Source organism: Psittacula echo (genome assembly GCF_963264785.1).
Source record: "Psittacula echo genome assembly, chromosome: 7".
NCBI classification, from domain to species: Eukaryota; Metazoa; Chordata; class Aves; order Psittaciformes; family Psittacidae; genus Psittacula; species Psittacula echo.
In genome coordinates, this window is record NC_137740.1 from 21,153,847 (window position 1) to 21,175,709 (window position 21,863).

At 46.9% G+C, this 21,863-nt stretch overlaps 1 protein-coding gene across 1 annotated transcript in view; it reads right to left on the reverse strand.

The window, feature by feature from the left end:
- Positions 1-21,863, reverse strand: part of PRRX1 (paired related homeobox 1) — a gene marked incomplete at its 5' end in the record, with an annotated part of 40,097 nt that overhangs the window by 17,206 nt on the left and 1,028 nt on the right. The gene's annotated exons all lie outside the window — the stretch shown is intronic.

A 21,863-nucleotide genomic window follows, 5' to 3' on the forward strand; every position in this document is an offset into this window, starting at 1 on the left:
CTGAGGTTAGGGTGGACTGACACAACTTCGTCAGTTCTCTGCCAGACTCGTGCCCCTGGAGCCCAAACCACGCTCCCAGCTCTTGGTGAAGCTGTATTTGGGAGAGGAGCTTTAGGAGGAAAAAAAACAGGCAACAAAACCAGTAAAAAAGCAAAGCTGGGGCCAGGAGGTACAGGGGCAGGGTGGGATTTGGCAGCCAGGAAAACTCCCCAGCTCCAGCTTTCTAAAAGAGTGTAGGCAAGCCAGCCTGCTCCTCTGCTCTTCTTTTTCCTTCCTTGCTTTGCCTTGCCCATCTGTTTAAACATTTCTCTCTTGGAGGACATGTTATAGAATCATAGACAGGGTTGGAAAGGACCTTAAGATAGAATCACAGAATCATAGAATAGTTAGGGTTGGAAAGGACCTTAAGATCATCTAGTTCCAACCCCCCTGCCATGGGCAGGGACACCTCACACTAAAACATGCCACCCAAGGCCTCATCCAACCTGGCCTTGAACACCGCCAAGGATGGAGCATTCACAACCTCCCTGGGCAACCCATTCCAGTGCCTCACCACCCTCTCAGTAAAGAATTTCTTCCTCATATCCAATCTAAACTTCCCCTGTTTAAGTTTGAACCCGTTACCCCTTGTCCTGTCACTACAGTCCCTGATGAATAGCCCCTCCCCACCATCGCTGTAGGCCCCCTTCAGATACTGGAAGGCTGCTATGAGGTCTCCATGCAGCCTTCTCTTCTCCAGGCTGAACAGCTCCAACTTTCTCAGCCTGTCTTCATATGGAAGGTGCTCCAGTCCTCTGATCATACTCATGGACCTTCTCTGGACTTGTTCCAACAGTTCCATGTCCTTCTTATGTTGAGAACACCAGAACTGCACACAATACTCCAAGTGAGGTCTCACGAGAGCAGAGTAAAGGGGCAGGATCACCTCCTTCGACCTGCTGGTCACGCTCCTTTTGATGCAGCCCAGGATACGGTTGGCTTTCTGGGCTGCTAGTGCACACTGCAGCCGGCTCATGTTCATTTTCTCATCAACCAACACCCCCAAGTCCTTCTCTGCAGGGCTGCTCTGAATCTCTTCTCTGCCCAACCTGTAGCTGTGCTTGGGATTGTTCCGATGTCTTGTGCCATTCTCTTTGTTTGTAACACATCTAGTAGTCCCATTCTTACAGTGCTCAGACAAAAAGCAAGTCACTTCAAAATACACCAGGAGTAGGATGCATTCACTTTACAATTGTGCCATTCATGCTGTTGAGTTTCATAGCATAAAGAATAAATTAATGGCAAGTAATTAAAATACTTTTAGTATATGGTAAAAGTGTACACACCAGCTATTTCACTTCAGTTGCATGTGCAAATGCTAGCTGTTGTATTCGCAAGTATTGCAGACTGCATTTCCTAGCCACCATCAGTGCTAACTGTGAGGTCTCATGTCAATGCTGGCTCTGCTTTTAACTCTGTGGAAAAACTGTCAGGTTTGATTCATAAATAAAATGGCACCCAACAGCTGATGGGCACCACCACATCCCTGTGCTGGTACCTTCTCAGGCTTAGGCAGTGCCTAGCTTTTGAAGATCAGGCTCAGTTGCCTCTGGGTCATCCACAGCCACGTGATGGCAGATAAACACTAAGCATCACCAGCATGGGCCACTAGATTGCCTCGCTGATGCCTCTCTCCCTCCCTTCCATGCACTGATGGTGTCTCCTTCAACCTTGTCAACCTAATGAACCATCATCCTGAGGTTTGGATATTTGGGTCGATTTAGACAGAAGCAGCCATGGAATGGCCCTTCCACTCTATTCCACCAACAGCATCCCTTGATGGGACTTCTAAAATCACCATAGGAAAGAAAGCTCACCTGCTCCTGGCTGCTCACAGAAACCTTGAGAGCCTTCAGCTTCACTTAGGAAATCTCCAGCAACCTCTCTGGTTACAGAAGCGAGTGTGCAGGTGACTGTCAGAGTTAGCTTCCTCCCTCCTCCTCACCATGCAGCTCTCCATTTATCTCCCAGAAAGGGGAACCAGGGCTGGACTCCATGGCTCAGGTTGGATGTTCCCTCCTGCCAGCCCCAGGTTCCAGCCACGTGCTGGAAGTGCTGGCAGCGATGCTGAGCTGGGACTAGTGAGCAGCCATGAGCAGCCAGACGCAAAGCTCCTGGACATGAGCCACCAGGGGCCCGCATTCCTGTGGGCATGTCCTCCAACCAGCCCCACATCTCAGCCCACTCAACCAGCTGCCCAGGCTCCCCCTTGATCAAAAAAATTGAATTCAAATGGAAAGACCTAGCCCCCACCATGGGAATCCAGTGTTCTAAATGCCAAGAACTGTACCTACAGCCTGGACAGAGCCCGGATTTTCTGACATGTCAGCTGCTAATACCCTTCAATCCCGGGCACACGAGACACTTAGAGAGCAGAACTGAGTGGACTGAAACATCCCTCATGCAGGTCCTGGAACATGCAAATTGCTACGCAAAGGACCATTGCCATGCAGTGCCGTGTAACACAGATCAGAGCATCCAAAGAGCCCTAAACCAGCTCAGAGAGAGCTAAAGCAGAACAGTCTGGTCCTGAAATAGGCCCTCTTTTAAGTACAGCTCATTAAATGTTTGCTGGAAAAACAGAAAAGCATTTTCCATGGAGAAGAGGACATCCAAGAAAAGCCCTTTTGGACATAAATTGGCAAGAGTCTCCCAAGCATTTATCTTCGGCATAGAATGTGCTCTGTCAGGAGGGCTGTAACTAACAATATGCTGAAAAACATGCCACAGACTTCCCCTGTATTTTATTTGGCGCTAAGGGGTTATTCCTCAGCACAAAGAATTTGCAACTGGCATCAGTTAAATGAGAAATTACAACCTTCAAAAGACCTATTTAGCGTCAGCTGCAGAAAGTACGGAATTTGCCATCGGCTTCAATGACAACAGATTATGCCCCATAAAACACTGCAAACACGCTCGGCTACAATACTTGGCATGAGCTGCCAGTTCAATGAGGGGACTGGGGGACTCTGCACTTCCTACTCCTTAGGAGGCTGCTGCCTGCTTTAGGAGTGGTGACATCCCCCCTCCCCAAATCTCTGGGTTGTGTGCCTGCCAAGTTCAGCCACAGGACTCAGGACAGGGCAAGCTGATTTCTACAAGGGCCTTACTGAGCTGACTGATGGGCAGCCAGCAGAGCTGGGCTTGTGCTGGCTCTAGCTGGGCTGCAGGGAACTTCCAAGCCACACAGCAGCATCTTGCTCCATTTGGAGCAAGATACCTCAAGCTTGTTAGCCCCACAGCTCATTAGTGCTTATCAGAAATAAGAGGGAAGTATCCCATTCCTCCAGGCTGGATGTTCAGCTGGAACAGACTGAAGTCAGCATCATGGAGACCAGCAGGTAGGTTACCTGGCTCTGCTTCCAGCATGGCCATTTGGGTGCCCTATCACCTCCTGATCCTGCACAGCTCAGCTTTGTGTTAGGACGAGAGACAGCCATGCTGCCCCTGTCCTGTGGGATCATTTCCATCTCCCCAAGAGGAGCAGAGCTCTGCCAGTGAACTCACCAGACCCTCAAACCTTTTCCCACTCCGTCTTGCTGAACACCCCACAAAAGGAAACCTGAGTCAGGAACCTTCCTGGTGTTTGCTTGGCATGAGTTCTGTGTCCATATAACACATGTGGGAGTGCTCTGCAGAGAGCATGCATGTATGGGAAGGGAAAGACTGTCACTTGGCCATCAGCATCAGGCCAGCACTATCTTGAGTTAACCTGGAATAACTGACGGAGATTCTTGATCCAGAAACAATCTCTGCCTCAGCTCTCAGAGGGGGCTCTGGAGAGGTCAGCCTGAGCCATGTTTTCCTGCTACAAACCCTGCTCAGTGAGCTTTAAAATGCTCCCGTCCCTATGCTCTGCAAGAACTTTACTGTTTCCTTCCCCAGCCTGAGTCAGAGGCACATGGCTACAGCAGATCTACAAAGACAGAGGTTTATTGGGCAAAGACCCTTCATTTACCTTGCCCTGGCAGAATTTTTAACCATTCCCTAGATTTGTGCAACAACAACAAAAACTAAAGGGGGAAAAGAAGTCTTTTCGCACATTGCTGCAGCCAGCAGCAGGCAGCCTGCCCTGTGTCAGCTCACTCTGCTCCAGCACTGCACAGCAACTGCAGCCTTTGAGTTAACCTCTGCTCCTGCAAGCCCAGGAATTGTCACTTGGCTTGAAATTAAGTGTGTCTGTGTGTCTTTACTGGGCTGGGGGAGAAGGGATAACTTGCCCTTGGCTTTGCCACCCGGCTTTGCTCATGCACAGCAGGAACAGCCAAAATGGGATGAACCTAAATGCTCATGCACCTTAAGTTGGACCCTCTGAGAACTGCACAATTGCCTCTGTAGAAGACTGGCATTAAGACAGGCTCTGGACAGACTGTGCCTCCTCTCAGTGCACCCTCTGGAAGGTGGCTGAATCTCATCCTTCTGACTAATACACATTTGCCAGAGATATACTCTTTCTCTTTTTTTATGCCAGGTTTTCACATGACCCCAGAATCTGGAGCTTAAAAAAGCATTAAGAGCCATGGTGCTTCAAGGAGTCCACAGCTGAGACTGGGCCTTGGTATAGCACATTCATGCACTATGTGATGGTCCTTCCATAAAGGCTTCAGACACTCAATTTGCAAGCCAGGCAAAAGCTGGCATCTGGTAGTAATGGCCTATCATTATCCAGTTGGCTCAATTTTAAAAGCTGAAGTGTGACAGCTAAACCCATCTGCAGAGCCCCTTGAAGCTCAAGCCACTTGCAGTCAGGCACATAACTACAGGCTGAAATGCCCAGCTCGAGGCAACCGCACAGGAAAATCTCAGCCATTTCCTATTCCAGAAGTCAGATGGCATTTTGACAGGGCAGATCCTGGAGTCCTCTCCTAGCTTTTAAACAAGCCTTTTAAATTTACTCTCCTTATACAGAGACACACAGGGGGACCAAGCCAACATCGTCAAATGTTTGTATCGGAATCATGTTTTATTTCCCAACATCTGAAGGGAAGAAGTGTTTCAAATCATATGTCATCTGCTGCCACCGGCTCATTCCTGAACAGGAGGAATTCACTTGCCACATTCACAGTGGACCACTCCCAGCTTAGACACCACTTTTACATTGCAGATAGTTTAAGTGTCCATAATGAACAGAGATGCTTTCCTGAATGAAAAGCAAGAGAAAGAAAAAAGTCTTCACATAGAGTAAACCCAAGTAATACTTCAATGAAATCTGTTCCTAGCGTTAGGAGGACTGCAGGAGCTGGAGATGAGAAGCTCCTTTTAAACTGGAAAATTCATCCCTGATAAAGGATGGATGAGGTACTAAAACAAATATTGCATTTCACTCTGGCTAACAGAACTCTGATCTTGCCCTATCTGAAGAGGGGAGACAAAAGTGCTCCCAATGATTTTCATTTATGCAAGGATGACTTCAAGTCCTCTTGCTTGCTAAGCCCAGGCTGTGGTAATACATGCAGATTTCTTGCACAAACCTCTTCTGTTGCTCAGGCGTTTGTTTTACAGTTGCTCTGACAGTTTTATTGGATCAATCACATGGGCATAGAGGTAATAAAATGCTAAATCTCTCACCCCTGGACACAGGCTACATCTTTCCCTAGTTACCTGCTAGCCTATAGCAAAGTCAAAAGTCATATTCTCACCGTCCGCTTTGGAAGACCTGCTGCTGTACTTGCTGAGAGCCATGTCCAGAGAGACGGGTGCCCACATCCACCCTAGCCACGTCTGCCTTGTAGTTCCACTAGCAGCTTCACTAGCATTGACTGAAACAGGCCAGGCTGCCCCAAACCTGTACTGATCCAGTACTGAATCCCAGCAACTGGCTCTGGGATATCCTCTCTCACCTGGCAGTCCCCAGTACTTGAGCATCAGCCTTTCCAGCTTTCAGGCACAGTCTGCGTCCAAAAACTCCCCTTGTCTCCAGTTTTCATACAGAAATGACTCTGAGTTCTCTCAAATCATTAGGCAAAATGAGCCTGGGAAATTTCAAGGCTTGAAACGCAAGCACTTTAAAAAGTTACCACCAACAGTAAACAAAGGGGTAACACCTCCTGTGATTGCTAGAGCAGACAGTACATTTGCATGGCAGAGATAGTGCTCTTGAGCTATTAGATTTCCTGCTGCGGATCTTGCCTTTAAACTGTAAAATAAAATAAGTGGGAAAGGTTAACAGAAAACTCCATTGAAGATCTCTTCCCCTCTCCCAGTTTTCCCTCCTCCTTGCTTTCTGTGGTGGCTGAGTTCAAGGCAGACTGTGTCTTGCTCAGAGGTATGGCTTGCCACGTTGGAGCGAAGCAAGTTGCAGAAGGGCCTCGACCCTTCGAAGTAGCCACAGCAGAAGACTATCCTGTCCCCAGGGATGCATGGCACAGGGCTGGCCCAGCCACTGGGAGAGCAAAGTCAATGTGCAATGTGTGGTGGGAGAGGGGCTGCAACAGACAAGAAGCCATGGGGCAGAGCTTGCACCAGCCTCCCACAGGAGCTGAGCACCTGAAAAGCAGAATGTGGCCATGGACAGGCTGCTCTGGGCGCCAAAACCCTTGGAGGTACCTTCCAAAAGGGCAGCCCAGCTTCACCAACTGGTTTCAACTGGCTTTCTGGAGAAATTGCTTACAACATGACATGCTCTTTGCATCTGCTCCCCCTGGCAGTTTTTGAGTTGTTGGCTAATATTGGCCACAATTTGTCAATTCGAACAGGAACTGCAAAGATAATTCAGCTCTGACAATTTTCTTGAAATCCTGGTGGCTCAGTGAAAGGAAAAAGGAATTATTAATAGTGGCAGCAAGAGATCAAGCTGATGGGCAAGTCCAAGCTCTTAAAAGACATGCAAGAACCAAGATCAGTGCATATCACTGCTCTGACAAGGTGAAGGGAAATCGCAGCAGACCTCAGTGCTGATTACTCCATAGACATCCCAACTGAATTGTGATTCACAACCCAGAGGTGCACAGCGGCAGAAGCATCATCGCCAATGGCTGTCTCCTTCACATCGCACCACCTGCCTTCCTCTGCGAGGCTGTCGTGGTTTACGCCCAGGCCGTAAATCAGAACCACGCAGTCTACTTCCCCCCCCACCTTTCTTCCCTCCACTCCTGGAGGGACGGGGAGGAGAATCTAAAGAATGCAGCTCCCACGGATTGAGATAAGAACAGTTTAATAACTAAGGTATAACACAAATCACTACTGCTACCACCAATAATAATAATGATAAATGAAATAACAAGCAAAGAGAATACAGCACCTCACCGACCTATACCTTGACCCCCACCCCCCAGCGATCCTGCCCTTCCAGGAACTCTCCGTTCTACGTCCTGGGCATGACGTGCTGTGGTATGGAATACCTCTTTGGCTAGTTTGGGTCAGGTGTCCTGTCTCTGCTTCCTCCCGGCTTCTCCTCCCTGGCAGAGCGTGAGACTCACAAAGTCCTTGGTCAGGGTAAACATTACTGAGCATCAACTAAAAACATCAGCTTTATCAGTATTATTCCCAGGCTGAAAGTCAAAACCACAGCACTGCACCAGCTACTAAGAAGAAGAAAAACTTACTGCTGCTGCAGAACCCAGGACAGAGGCCAAACCTGGAAAAGGCGAGGGCTCAGACCAGGCACTTTGAACCCTGGGTTTTGGTACAGCTGTGCCAGTTTAAGTATCAAACGAGGAGAAAGTGGAGCCCAAAGCGATGGGGAGTGCAGCATCAAGCGCATTCCTGTGCCCTGCGCAGGGAGGGTGAGCAGCCCCTGCTCCTGCGGGACCCTGGCCATACCAAACCGTCCGTGCTCCCCTTCCCGTTCCTGCTGCCGCAGGCAGTTCTGTGGGATCGGACCAGCAGATGGCACCAGAATAACAGAAAAGCCCCTCCACTCTGCCCTCCGAATATCCGTGTTTTGCCGGCAGCATCACGCAGGCACACGGCTGGGCACTGGCCGCAATTAATGGCTTTCGGCTCTCTGCTTTTAAAAGCTTTTTGGAGTTGACCTCTAACATGACTTCTTAAAGTTTTAGCAAATAAATTCAGGGGAAAAAAAACCAAAACCAAACAAAAAAAAAAAAAAAAACAAACAAAAAAAAAAAAACCAAAAACAAAAAAAAAAAAAAAAAAACAAAAACAAACAAAAAAAAACAAAACAAAAAAAAAACCAAAAAAAAACAAACAAAAAAAAAACAAACAAAAAAAACCACAAAAAAACCCCAAACCAAACAAACCCAAACACCGGGCAACAGCAACATAAAAACCCCCAACAAAACAGAAAAGAAAAATGTCAGTGTTTTCTTTCCATTTTGAGACTTATTAAAAAAATCTATTCCCCCCCCAGCACAGATACTGCTTTTAAAAGAAAAACAGAATCTAAGTATTTAACCAAAGCATTTGCTTTCTTCATAATTGCTTTAATTTGGAGAAGGTTCCCCCCTACAGCTGGATCTGACAGAAATTTCCTACCTATCGCAGTTGAACACAATCTGCATTTCTCAGTGTAGAAAAAATTCACCCGAGAAGTGCTTGGCCACATTTTTAGGCAGAAAGGTGCCCTTCTCTTCCTCTGTTGTGACTTTCAACATCGTCAAAGGAAAGGTTGGTACTTCTTCCCAAGCAGCTTCTGCTATTAGCTAATGACTTATAGCAGTCCTTCTCCCTCACGGGCTGAGCATCCTCTCAACTCTCTCAAAACAAGCAATAGGACCAGCTTGGGTCAGAGTAAGCGTTTTACCCAGGAGATACCTGCATCTCTTGCACACTGGGAGTGCAAGAATTTTTCTCTTTACAGAGAGGCTGCCCTAAAGCAGGATCAACAGCCAGAGTACAGCCTGCAGCAAAATCCAGCCACCTCATGGCCAGTTTAGAACGACCTTATTTGCATCCACCCCTTAAGGTACCTCCTGATCACAGGCAGCAGTGGATAGCCGTGTTTTCAGAAGAAGGACCTGGACAAAGATGATGATGGTCTCCAGGAATGCTCTCTGCAGACTCTCCCAGCACCTGGCTCAGCTTTGAAGTATGACGGGGTGTACCTGAGGACTGCACAGTAATGCAAATGCCCCAGGGCAGCAGCCATGGCTCTGCCCGAGAAAGATTTAACATGCTCACGGAAGCACCAGTATTTTTTCAGAAGCTTGAATCCTGCCTGGAGTCAATCTGGGACAAATTCAGAGACATTCCCACTTTTCACACCCGGGCTGAGTTTTGAACATGGCTCAGCCCAGCTAAGTTTTAAGAGGAGTTTGATTATTTTGATCTTTCCTCTCATCCCCATTATTAATCATACCAAAGGAAAGTGTAACTCCTCCAAACCAAACCATTTGCCAAATCATTTCTCGGCACATTTTTACTTAATGTCCCTTCTAGGAACAAAGCACATCTGGAAACCTCTACGCTCTATCCTTCTTGGCCAACAGCATAGCCATGAAGATGTGACTGCAAGCACTTAACACTGGTACTGGGAAATGCCCAGCCTGGCGGGACAAGAAAAGGCTCCTGTCCCAGTGGAGGACCAGCCATGAGGGTTTAGTGCTACAAATGCTCCAAGGGGAACCACTCTTTGGCCATTCCTGGTTTAGTGGGCTCCTCCCTGGCTACTGACAAGCGAATACAAAATGGAGTGCAGGCTCGGGTGGCTCTCTGATCATCATGGTCCTTTTGCTCCCTTTCCTTGGTGCTAGCCCTGCAAAAGCATCTCTGACATCCCTACAGATTCAGTGCCCCTGTGTCCTGTGAGGACGCTGAGCGCATTCATCTCCTTCCCCACCACTGATTAAATTTGCAGCTCTCCATGTTTTCCTCATTTTACCCAATGCGAACAGGGTTGCGATTACAAGTGACAATGTTCATATACACTCGACCTGACCAGAAATTTCAAGCAACAGCCTGGTTTTTTCAGAACTGCAGTAAGTCAAGAAGAAGTCCTGAAACATGAGAGCAAGTTGGGCTATTTCCATGTCTGACATTCGCCCTCTGTAGCTCTGCAGAGGCTTTCCTATCTCTGATATTTCTAGCAGTGGGATTTTGAAGAGGGGATTGTCCTATAAATGAGTGTGGCAGCAGGTTCACATAACGGCCTGAGTTACAATCAGAGACGAGGACATTGCTTTCCTTTTGTGTTTCTTGCTATGCTTTGGTTCAAACCTGTAAACAGACTTACATTGAGTGGATCTGCATTCTCCATCTGGTCCTGTGATCCAGTTTCCTGGCAGGAATATTCCTGACATAAAATTGCACAGGAATGTTGCAGTGCATCCATCCATCCAACCCACGGCCAAAGCTGAGCGGTCTAGTTTGCTGGTTTCTGTGCAAGCCATAGCATTTCACCCAGTTTCCCTGCTAGCGAGACCAATAACTCACGGCTGACAAAAGTAGCTCTTCCAAAAGAGCTTCCAGACATTCATGGATGGAGGAGCCAATGCTCTTCTTCAGAGTTTTTTCTAGTGATTACATAGCATCTCACAGTTAAAAAATGCATGTTTTCTACTCCCTCTGAATGCACTTCTGGCTTTTGCTCCCAGCCACCGGCTCTTGTTCTACATTTCTGTGATGGATTAAAGAGATTATAATTTTAATATTTTTTTTATTTTTTATTAAATTATTTTTTATATATATATAAAAAAATATTATTAAATAAAAAATTAATTTAAAAATAAAGATATTAAAAAGATTAAAGAGGGGAAAATAAAGAAGACCCCTTCTTAAAGAGTCATGGAAACAGGGATTCGAATCTATCATCACAAATATCTGGAATGACTCTCGGCTTTACATGGCCAGAGAAGGTCAGTGATACGTCACACAAGCAAAAGCATTCTCACTCGGAGCAGAGACCGGGAAGCACAGCAGGGAGCAAAGCTTTTCCAAGTATGCCTGGGGAGCAATGCCATGGGTGTAGCAACGAAGATGGGGAGAACAGGGAGCCTGGCACCGAGAAATCAGGATTCAGCACCCAGCTCTGCACAGAGTGCTTCAACCCTCTGAAAACAAGGTCCTCGCCACTTGCTCTCTGTAAGCTCCTCCAGCCACAGGCTACCTCTAACCAGAAGCACACAGCATTCGGAAACATAGACATGAACCTGCTCGGACTGATGAAGGGCAGCTTTCTGGGGTGATTTTCTTGCTAATCACATCCTAGTTTGTCTTCCATCACACCAGCTACTTCCAGCCCACAATGCTCAAACCAAAAGGCACATCTAGGAAATCTGTTAACTGATTTCCCAGCAGTGGGTCACCCTCCGTGACTGTGTCCATTCCGTGTACTTCCCTTCAGCTGGATGTGTCCCTCTTGCCATACAGGCACCACAGCTGAAAACAGCACAGCAACCTGCTTGGAAAGCAGGAGAAAATGGGAGGCAGCACCACTGTGCTGGCCAGGACAGACAAAATGCAGGGTTAAGCACACAGGCATGTTCATATTAAAGTCACACAGCCACTTAAACTTGGGGAAAGGACTCCCATCTCAAGGCAGGATAAGCTGTACACTGTTTATGCCTTCACATTTTTCTCTCCATCAGATCTGCATTTACGGTCTTGACAGCATCCTCACACCACCTCTTCTTGGGTCTCCATATCCTGACTAGACCCGTGAGGATTTCCCTACTACCTCACTTGCATGTCCCTTGCTGCAACAGAAGTAGGTGGGCTTGGTGATCACTTTATATTCACCTCTTCTTGAGCTTAAGCACCAATTCTTTCCTCCTAAACTGGATGCTGGAACTCTGCTTACCGCTTTTCTTCTCTGGACATTTTTGACCCAGTTTGCAACTTCCTTGATATGCAGCTTGCCCAAACAGAGCACACCTGGAGCTCCCTCTATGCTGAGCACAATGAGAGGATGTTCCACAAATGAGGCAGAACTACAGAAGCTGCTGGGGGTAAAAAACATCTGCCTCTCTTCAAAAGATGCAGTTTTTTGCTCTGAGCCAGGAGAGTTGGTTCAAGGCCAGGTAAGCAGATTTGCAAAGGGCAGAGCCACAGCACTCCAGCATAGGCTCCTTACGCTGAATTCATTCTCCTTTACAGACAGCAGGTTGATGCCAGTGGCTACTATGACACTCTCCTTTACACAGCAACATGCAGAAACACACTGGGCTGTGATGTTGGGGAGATCTGCTCTGTAAGCTCATCAGATGAGTGAGACCAGCCACATTCCCCAGCAAGCCCAATTTCCCCACTGGGAATCACTGGTGGAGATGAGATAGATCGATCCTATAGGGTGCCCATGACCAGACCTCACAGAGCACATCCCATAGCGGATGAGCTCTCCCACAGCTGGAGGGCTTGGCTGGTGGTGGGGCATTCAGAAGAAGGGTTAGCACCAAAATAGGTCATTAGTGAGCAATGTGGAGTTCTTCATTCTTCTCTGGGCCCCCCATTTTCCTAACAGGAATGCCTCAGAACTCACAGTTCTCTTCTAAAGACCAGTCTTTGTTTGTTTGATCATTTTTTTTAAACGATCGAGTAACTTGTGAATACATTTTCTGATGATTCCCACATCCTCCCAGCTGGAGAACAGTTCATGAACAGACTCCAAACTCTGTAAATGAGCTTGTTAGTCATAAGGCTTCAAACAGGCTTGATAAACAACTTTCAGCCTGCAGGATATTCATCAACCATTCTGTCTGCCTGGTCTCCTGACACTAATTTATTATTTACAGTGAGAGATCCCTCTCCTAAATCACAGGTGATTGTTTCTTTTCACTGATTAGCTGATTTTTTTACTTATTCTTTTTTTTTTTTTTTTAGGAGAAACAATGAAAACCAAATCCCAAACAAGCAGTGCGTCACAAGCACTTATTCCTGAGTGGTTCCCCTAGTTTCCATGAGACGGATCAGCAGTTGTCCAAATGAAACAGACTGTAAGTAAAGATCTTTCTGGCCAACTTTCAAGACTGGGCCAGCAGAGAAAAAGAGCATGACCATCCCAAACAGCCACTAGGAATTTCACTACCTGCCACCAAATGCTCCAGGGACCTTACAGCTGACCAGCACGTGCAGCTCTTTGCATTCTTTGGGTTTGTGGAGAGCCCAAGCATCACAAGATGTTCAGGAGATCTGAGTCCACGTGCAAAAATCTGCCACTGAAAACTGTTTCACCCCATGGATGGGTTCATGCAACAAACACAACTTGCCCCAAGGGCATGGGGTGCACTCAGGTGTACCTGAGCAGAAGGTGGGTTCCCTGCAGGAACAAACTTGCTAGAAGTTGCTCCAGTTCACGGAAGTGGATCTCCTCAATGCTAATCAGTTAATTAACAGCAGTTAATTGAAGGTGGTCAATTCCAGAGAATGCAGATGAAATTGCAGTTTGCTGGGGGCAATGCAGAGGGAGAAGAACCTTCACAAATCACTGTTGAAGCCAAGCTCTTATATAACACACATCCAGCCGATTTCAGAGCCCTTACTTAGGGGGCCAAGACTGTACCCAGTTATATGGGTAGTAAACCTGAGGTATACCAAGGTGAACTTGGTCAAGTTATGGCAGCAAATACACAGAAGAAAAAGACCTCAGGACCCTGTGGCCAAGGCACAAAGGCATTTTGAAGCAATGAGAGACAGTTAGCTTGCTAGTCCATATCAACTGATGTTTGTAAGGGGAAAAAAGTCCCAAACCCTACTGTTTCAATATAGACTTGGGTGCAAGCCTTTTCTGGGTAGGCTCCGGCAAACACTATACCCTACAAACCCTGCCCCGCTGTACCCCCAAGCTGAGTGATCCTATACTGCCTGGGGAACACATGGAGCACACAAATGCCCTCCCCAACAGGCTGCCTTGTGTGTGTGCATAAAATGCAGACCTGTGTTTCCATCACCACCTTAGCTCTCCATCCCTGATTCACAGAGAAGTACAGACTGCCGTCAGCGTTCAGAGTGAAGGCAGTGGGATGCAAAGCTCAGCTCTGGACTGGTCTTGAAAGCTCTTTTTCTCTCTATCACTGCAAAGTCACCAATACATTTGATGCAACAACCTCAAGCACTCAAGACTGGAGAGGCTACCCTACAGGCTCATGTCTAGGACAGGTTTCCCAGTGCCAAACGGGAGCAAACACACTCAGAAAAGACACAGACTTGTTACCAGCTTTCTCCAGCACTGTCAGCATGGGAGTCATCCATTCCAAGCAGCAACTCAGTGCTGGACTCACAAACCTCTGCTCTGTACCTTTCATGTGGGAGAAAACACAATGCTGTGCAGGACGTAGAAGGATAACAAGTATCAAGTGCTACTGGCATTTCAAGCCACAGGCTGGGGGAGAGCACTTGTAAAGCTTTACAGGAAACCAGCCCAGACTTCATGGGGACAGGAGCTGCCTGCATAGGCCACTGGCTAGGGCAGCCCTTTCTGCAGCACCAGGCACAGAGCATTAACACTCTGTTTTCACTGTTACGGCTCAGGCACTTTTCCCTGTTAAAGTCCAATCTATCCCTGCAAAGCCCCGGCTCTGCTGAACTGACACACAGAAATGACGGCTCTTTGGAAGCTGTGAGCAGGATTTTTTTTCTTCTTTTTTTTTTTTTTTTTCCTCTCCAAATGTGTGTTGTATTAGTGATGCTTCCAAAAAAGAGGGTGGTTTCCAGAAGCACTGAGCAGCTTTGCCGGCACACCGGCTGCAGCTTAGCCCTCTACTCATTCAGCAGCCACAAACACAACAAAACTGAGATCGAACAGCAGACTACTATAGGCCCTCGTGGGTTCAAAACCTACCTAACCTTGACTGGTCCAGCACTTACACTGGCTACAAGAGATGACTGGAAGCTACATGGATGCTGCCATCTGCAGTCACCTAACCTGCTCCGTCACCCCCAGCATCCCACTTTGTTCCAAGTGCCCTGGGACTGCTGGTCCCCTTCAGAGCTGGATGCAATTTTCCTTCCCCAAGCCTGCCTGCTCAGCAGCTGCAGTTGGCAATTTTGTCTTACCCCACATGCTCAGGGCCATGGATAACTTTGGGTTTACTTTGGTCAAGGAGGCCACAGGAGAAGCTCATCCACTGGTGGGCTCAGAGCAGGAAGCAATGTCCCCAGGCTCCTGATGAATTCCAGCTCTTGCTGCAAAGGCAGTTTTGCTGCCTGAGCAGCTCATCAAGAGGTGAAGAGGGTCCTAGCCAGACAATGAGCGGCAATTTGGGCTTTTGCCCTGCCCAACAGTCCCGCTGACTGGCTGGAGTTTCTCCTGTAGGAAAATTTCTTTAGCCAGAAATGGGGGAAAAATTGAGTGGAATATGAACTGGATGCTGCAATAGGATGTAGTGACTTAGTTAACAGCATAGCTGGCTCCCCTCGCCTCTTTTCTAACCTTCCCTTCCAGGAATACAAGGCACAAAGACGTCCTGGGCTGCACCTCAAGGTAAATGTTCACTCCATATGGGCATGATAAATCTGGACTGTCTGGGAAGCTGCTTTAAACACTGGCATAACCTTTTCTCGGCCTCTGGAGGTGAGAGAGGAGCCCAGAAAGCTGCGTAAACTGAAATAGATGCTCACTGGCTTGCTCATCAGGCCTCTCCTCCTAGCTTTGGCTGTCGCAGACTCCATCTTGCAGGTGCCAGGCTTTCCATTGTAGGAGGTGGCCCTCAGTCCTCAGCTTCGGCACCACTGCTCCCTTCCCTTCCCAGCCAGCATTCTCCAGATGTTGTTTGAAAGAAACTTCTCCCAAAACTACACTACCGTAGTCCCAGCAGACACACAGTGCTGAGCTCCCATCCCCACTTCACAGCATCTTCCACGGCTACACAGCAGCCTAGCTGGGTCCAGCAGAAAGCATTCAGGAAAGGAAACGGCAGGTTAGGTACATATCACATGTTTACAGATCAATGCAGGAAAGATAAACGTGAGCAGGGCCAGCAAATCTAGGAGTAAGAACTGCAGGACTGTCCTGGAGGACCCTTGGAACACTGGCTGTAAGAGTACTGTAGTCACAGCACAGGGTGACAAAAGGACAAGTTACTACAGACCTGTGCTGTAGGGCTGATGGCACCTTGCCTCTATGCACACATGAGCTTCCACTAACAGTTTACAACACAGTGGCTAGTAAGAGGCTGAATGTGTGCTGCATTTCCCCCTCAGGAGGAGGCATTGCTAGCATTCTTCTCCACACCCCATCAGACTGTCGTAAGACCTGCTAGGATTTCAGCACCCCTTTGAGGTGTCTGTTCTCCCACCAGAGCAGACAGTAGGTTCAGAAGATATTTCCAATGTGACCATACAACAGGTTTTTCTTGGAGGAACCAGCTAAAAGCCTATGCTCTGTGTTCCACCACCCGAGCACAAGTTTAAACCTTTCTGTGCTCTGTGCTTAATGCAACAAGGACAGTTCAAACAGAAGGTTCAATCACAGCCTTGGTCAACTGCTCCTCCAGCTAGGCTGTGATGATTCTCACTTCACATCTCCATAATCTGCCCCGAAATCCAAGCCTCCTTTAGGAAAGGCGAGCAGGGTGGGGAATCAGCAGTGCAGTGATTCATTCTCCCCAGAAACAGAGGCCCAAGTCTGGAATATTGTGACACTTGGTAAATATTCGTGATGTACTTCATTATGCAATGGAGGCCCAGCAGGAACACAGCTCCCTCAGGGCTATTTAATATGGGTTTCAAAAACAATTAAAGATATCATAAACAACTTGCAACCAGGAATAAACACCTAGAATCCCATCAAGCCATTCTGGCGATGTTCAAAACCATGGGACCAAACTCAGTTACCAGGGAAAAAAAAAAAAAAAGAAAAGAATATATCCTTGAAGGAACCATGGTTCTGTAATTCTGTGTCTGTGTTGTCAAATACTCAATTCTCCCAGCCCCTCCTGCTTATACTCTGTCCATGCTCTTGTTCTTTCTTTCCAGGCTTTCCAATATCACGTGCACTGATGCGTGTTGCACCTTTGCTGAAAGGCAAAAGGGTCGTGGCCCTGAATGTAGACAGCAAAACTGTTTCATGCCTTTGCAGAAATATTCCACCAGCCAGGGAAAAAAAGTTTTTTCATGATTCAAGGCTGCTGGTCAAGTCTTTAAAGGCTAACACTCATCAATTAGCATACATATAAGCAACCCATTGAATCGCATGCAATGACTCCTGTGAGTAAGGATTGCACAAATTAACCCTGAGATAATATTTTCCAATGCAATCACCGCTTTATACATCATCAAAAAGATGGAAAATAGACTGGCTAGTAGTGGAAACTCAGTGCAGACGACAGAAAGCTGATGTTCATTAGAAGTGTTCTAGCAGTTTAGACCAAACCTTTAAGTTTTATGAGAGATTTCAAAATCTAATTTTCATGGAAAGTTTTCATTACATTAAGGAGGAGGGGGGGAAGTAAAATCCTACAGCAAAATCTTTTTCAAATTAAAAAGTTGGAAGCTTTGTGCGGATGGATTGAAAACACAAATACCGTCAGCAAATTATGAGACCATGAGAACCAGGAAGCAAAACTGATTATGATCAAAAAAAGTGAAATTTACAAACAAAAGAAGTCCAGTTTTGCAATCAAAAAGAGAGCAGCATGGCCAGCACCTGAAAACTGAATCAGCTCTCTCTTTCAAATTCACATGGCTGTTTTTTCTCTATTACTAACGGCATGTTGTCCATTTCTGTTTGCTTTTTGGTGCCTTTATTTTTACCTTTTTTAAGACACCATGTTTGTGGCAGTCATATTTCCATCTTTTGTCTGCATCCAGAAGCTCTAGAAATTTACATGAAAACCACAAAATGTTTCCCTACTTCAAACTGTAGGATTCGGGGATGTAAGAAAAATACCCAGCATTGTGAGATACTTGCTGAAATAACCATGCACCAGCGAGAGTGAAATTAAATAGATATGCCCAAGGAACATAAATGAAGTTACTCAAACTTCTAACAACTGCTCTGTGTTAGTTATCTGTCTGTTATTCAACCTGTACTCAAGCAAACACTGCTCACTCTTCCTGCAAGAAGCCTCTAGGATATGCGCAGTACAAGTGGCACACATACAGATTACTCCTGCAAGAAAAAGTAAGATTTATTTTGCATAAACAGCAAGCGCCTTAAAAATAACATTGACCTGATCTTCAATTTTCCCACATCAGTTGCTGGAAGAAGAGAATTGGTTCTGGAAAGTCTTTCTCGTCAGCACCTTGTAAGGTTGCTCATCGCTGCCTGTTTCCCTTGCTCAACCGTGTGTAACCTGTGGACATCAGCAGCCAGGTGCTTCCTGCAGACCCTCCCTTTGTCCATCAGCTCTGCAGGACAAGACAGCAAGAAAATAGCTACTAGATTTAATCAATTTAGCCTGCATTTTTTCCTTTCCTTTCTATTCTTTGTACATCTCTGATCTACAGCCTCAGCATTTTCTGGGAATAAGGGCTGTGTTTTACTAATGAAAGAGCCACCTAGTACTTCAAGATAAACCAGAGGTTTGCAAAGAAAACCCCGTAGTTGTCCGTGGTGCTTCCTCTCAGGTTCATGCTCCATGCAATGCCAAATCGCTTTTCACATTTCAAAGTAGTGGCAGAGCTTTTCCACCTCTTTTTAACAAGGCATACATTTTTTTTGTGAGGATGAGAAGGCACAACACCACAGACAACCTTGGGATCAGAATGGAAAAAAAAAAAAAAAAGAAAGAAAAAAGAGAAACAATTCAATATTTACACACTCCTGTGACAACCTCACTTTTCTGATTAAAAAGAAGCAATTAAAACATAAAGAACAGCCATGCGGGAGCAGATCAAAGGTCCTTCAGCTCAGGATCCTGGCTCAGACTGCCAGTAATGACAGTCAGAGGGTATAAGCCTAGGAAGCAATGGAGCAATCTCTGCCTCAGCTCATCCTTCCAGCCTCTGTGTCCGTGGCTCTCTGAGCTGGACACTGCCTCCATCCACTGCTGCAGTGAAAAGTCTTCCTCAGTCCTCCCTGAATTTGTCTTGTCCTTTCTTGAAATAATTTCTATTTCTGATATCTGCAAAATCCAGCAGCAACAAGATTTATTACCAAAAAATGTGCCTGCTGAAAAACTCCTTCCTTGTGCTCTCAACCCACTGCCTGAGAAGAGGGGACTGAAGCCAGCACGGATGATCTGCTTGACCCAACCTACGCAAAGAAACCCACCTCCTCCTGACTGCCCCTGCAGGATCGCTGCTTCCTTGGGAAGGAGCAGCAGCATTGCAGGGTAACAATGACCACTGAGATTGAAGAAGTCGCAGGGGGCCACAGGCAGCCTGTGCCCCAAGTTTAATTGTGAACCAGCCCTGACAGACCAGTGTAGTCTGCCAGCCTGGGAGAGAAGCACAGTCCCCAAACCGCCATCATTTTTATACCAAAGAGAAATTAAATGACAGTAATAACTCCAATATGCAGAATTTGTGCAAGTACTGGACCAAAGCGGGGTGTACTCATTCTTCACAAAAGAAATATGAGCATAACAATTTTTCTTTTGCTGCTCATGCTTTCTCCATACCATTTAATGAGCCATCAACAATGAGACTCAAACTAACCAACCAAAAAAGCAGAGGTCAAAAATTCTATCTTAAAAAAAAAAAAACAACAATAAAAGACAACTCAACCCAACCTAATAGCTTACTAGCTCTGGATTTGGAGAATTAACCCTGTTTAGAGCCATGGGCTCTGGGAACCCACAGGCTATCGAAAGGTTTCTGCCACCCCCAAAGGGCATGAGAGCAACAGGAGCCGAAAGCCGTTGCTGGGAAGTTCAGGAGGTCTCCTCTACTGAGCTGGGATCCACATTTTCATCTGAGCTTTAGCGAAAGTTAGTGAAAGCCCAGCTACCAACACAAGAGTTGGTTGTATCTTAACAGGTGATTTTGCAACAAAGAGGAACTCTGATTGCAAAGTTTCCTTGGCTAAAGGGCAAAGGCAGGGAGATTTTGAATTGTGTCAGCTTTTAGGATATGGTTTTCAGAACTACAAGTTGACCTAAAGTCAGTGAGAGTGACAGCTTTGCAGCATCACTGAAAAAGGAACTCCTTAACGCGCTGATAGTTCTTCCTGCAAATATTATAGCCACCGCTGTTTTTTTCTTTTTAAAAAGAGACATGCTTTCTCCTGAACCTTTTTCAAACGACTGGTGAAAATGTTCCTTCAATATCAAACGTCAAAATAAAACCTTTTGTAATTTGGCTTTTCAGTTCAGCTGGGGACAGAAACCAATGACAAACTGGCTGACTTTCCTCCAGGTTGGAAGAACATTTTCAGTTTTCTTGAGACATTCCCCAGTTTCTCCAAACAGCTTTTACCTTCCCTCCGTTAGTAACATGGAGAATAACCATTCCCCGTGTTAACTTTTCCACTGAACCAGCTCTCATTTTTCACCGAGAAAAGCTCACACCTCTGTTATACTGCCTAGCTCCAGCACAGTCCTTTTTCTGCACAAAACGCAAAACACTTCACAGAACACATGCAATAGGTGGGGAAACTGAGGCACGGAGACTCGTGGGATCTGATAAACCCATCAGTGAAAGAGCCAGAAAGCCCAGATGACAGCTTTGCCCAATAAACCAAGGAAAAAATATCCCTGGGGTTTTTTTTTTTTTCGTTGGCGGTGTTTGGTGGGGTTTTGTTTGTTTGTTTGTTTTGATTACTTCAGAATACTTTTTAAACCTTCTAACTCACCACAATGGCATTAAAACTTTTATAGCATTTAGAGACCTTCGAATTTATTTGAAACTGTAGTTTGGTTCCTGCTTTGCAATGCCGGCTGGGAAACACACCCTTGGATGGCGATTTTGGGTCCTTTTCATGCTCTAAAAGCAGGGCGGGTATTGCGGAAACACGGCCCCTCTTTTCCCGGCTGACCTAGGTAGCTCTGGAGAGCTCAGCAGTTGGTAAAGGGCAACAACAGAAGTAAATCAGATCCAAATAAAATATGATAAACAAAACCGAGGGGGGAAATAGAAGGGAAGAAGAGTTGTCCACGTAACTTGTTGGTTAGCATCTTGGGGACACTCCATTGGCAGTACTGCAGCATAGAGAGCTCAATTGAGGGGAGCAGCCATCACCACCTTTCCCGCTAAAATAACACCTTTAGAGCCAGATATTGCATTTTTTAGGGTCCTGGGAAGAGAAACTTTTTGAAGCCATCTCCTAGCGGCGGTCGGTTCGGCTCTCGGGAGGGAGAGGAGCCTCTCCGCAGCCGCTCACAGCTCGTTCCCTTCCCGACCGCGCTCCCTCAATAAACCCGTCTCGGGATGCTGCTTCCCCGCCCGGAGAAAATGTCTTGTCGGGATCAAGCGCAAGGATCCCACGGGCGGTGATGCAAGGAGAGGCCCCTTCCCCAGCTCGGTTTCCTTCGGAATACCGAGAAAGCCACGTCGGATCGCCGGGGAAAAGAGGGTGGGAGGCGACTCCCGGCGGAAAAAACCCCAAACCAAATCAAACCAAACTAAAAGCGAACGAACGAAAATCGCAGTTGCAGTTTTCGTTCGCTTTTCGGTTTTGTTTTTTGTTGGTTGGGTTTTTTTTCCGCCTTTCGGCGGCGGACGCAGAGCAGCCCCCCGGTCCGGGCTGAGGGGCTCCCTCAGAAGCTAGCCCGTGCCCGCAGCTGCGGCCCTTGCCCACCCCAAGGGATGCACGGCGCGGCCGGCCCCGATCAGCCCTTACCCACAGCAAAATTCGTGGACAGTCCTTGCGGCCGGGGAGATATATATACGTTGGGGTATTTTTAAACAGAAAGCGGGGGGGGGGGGGATTTTCTGGCCCTGCACACTCACCTCACCCTGCTCGGCCGCTGTTCGCCCTTTCTGACAGCGCTGAAAATAACAAGAGGCACTTGGAAAACGCCTCGCAGATGGCGCCCATCCCAGCTGCCCTCCAGCCGCGGGGCTGTTGTTCTATGGCTGCTCGCGTTCCCAAGCGAGGACAAGTTACG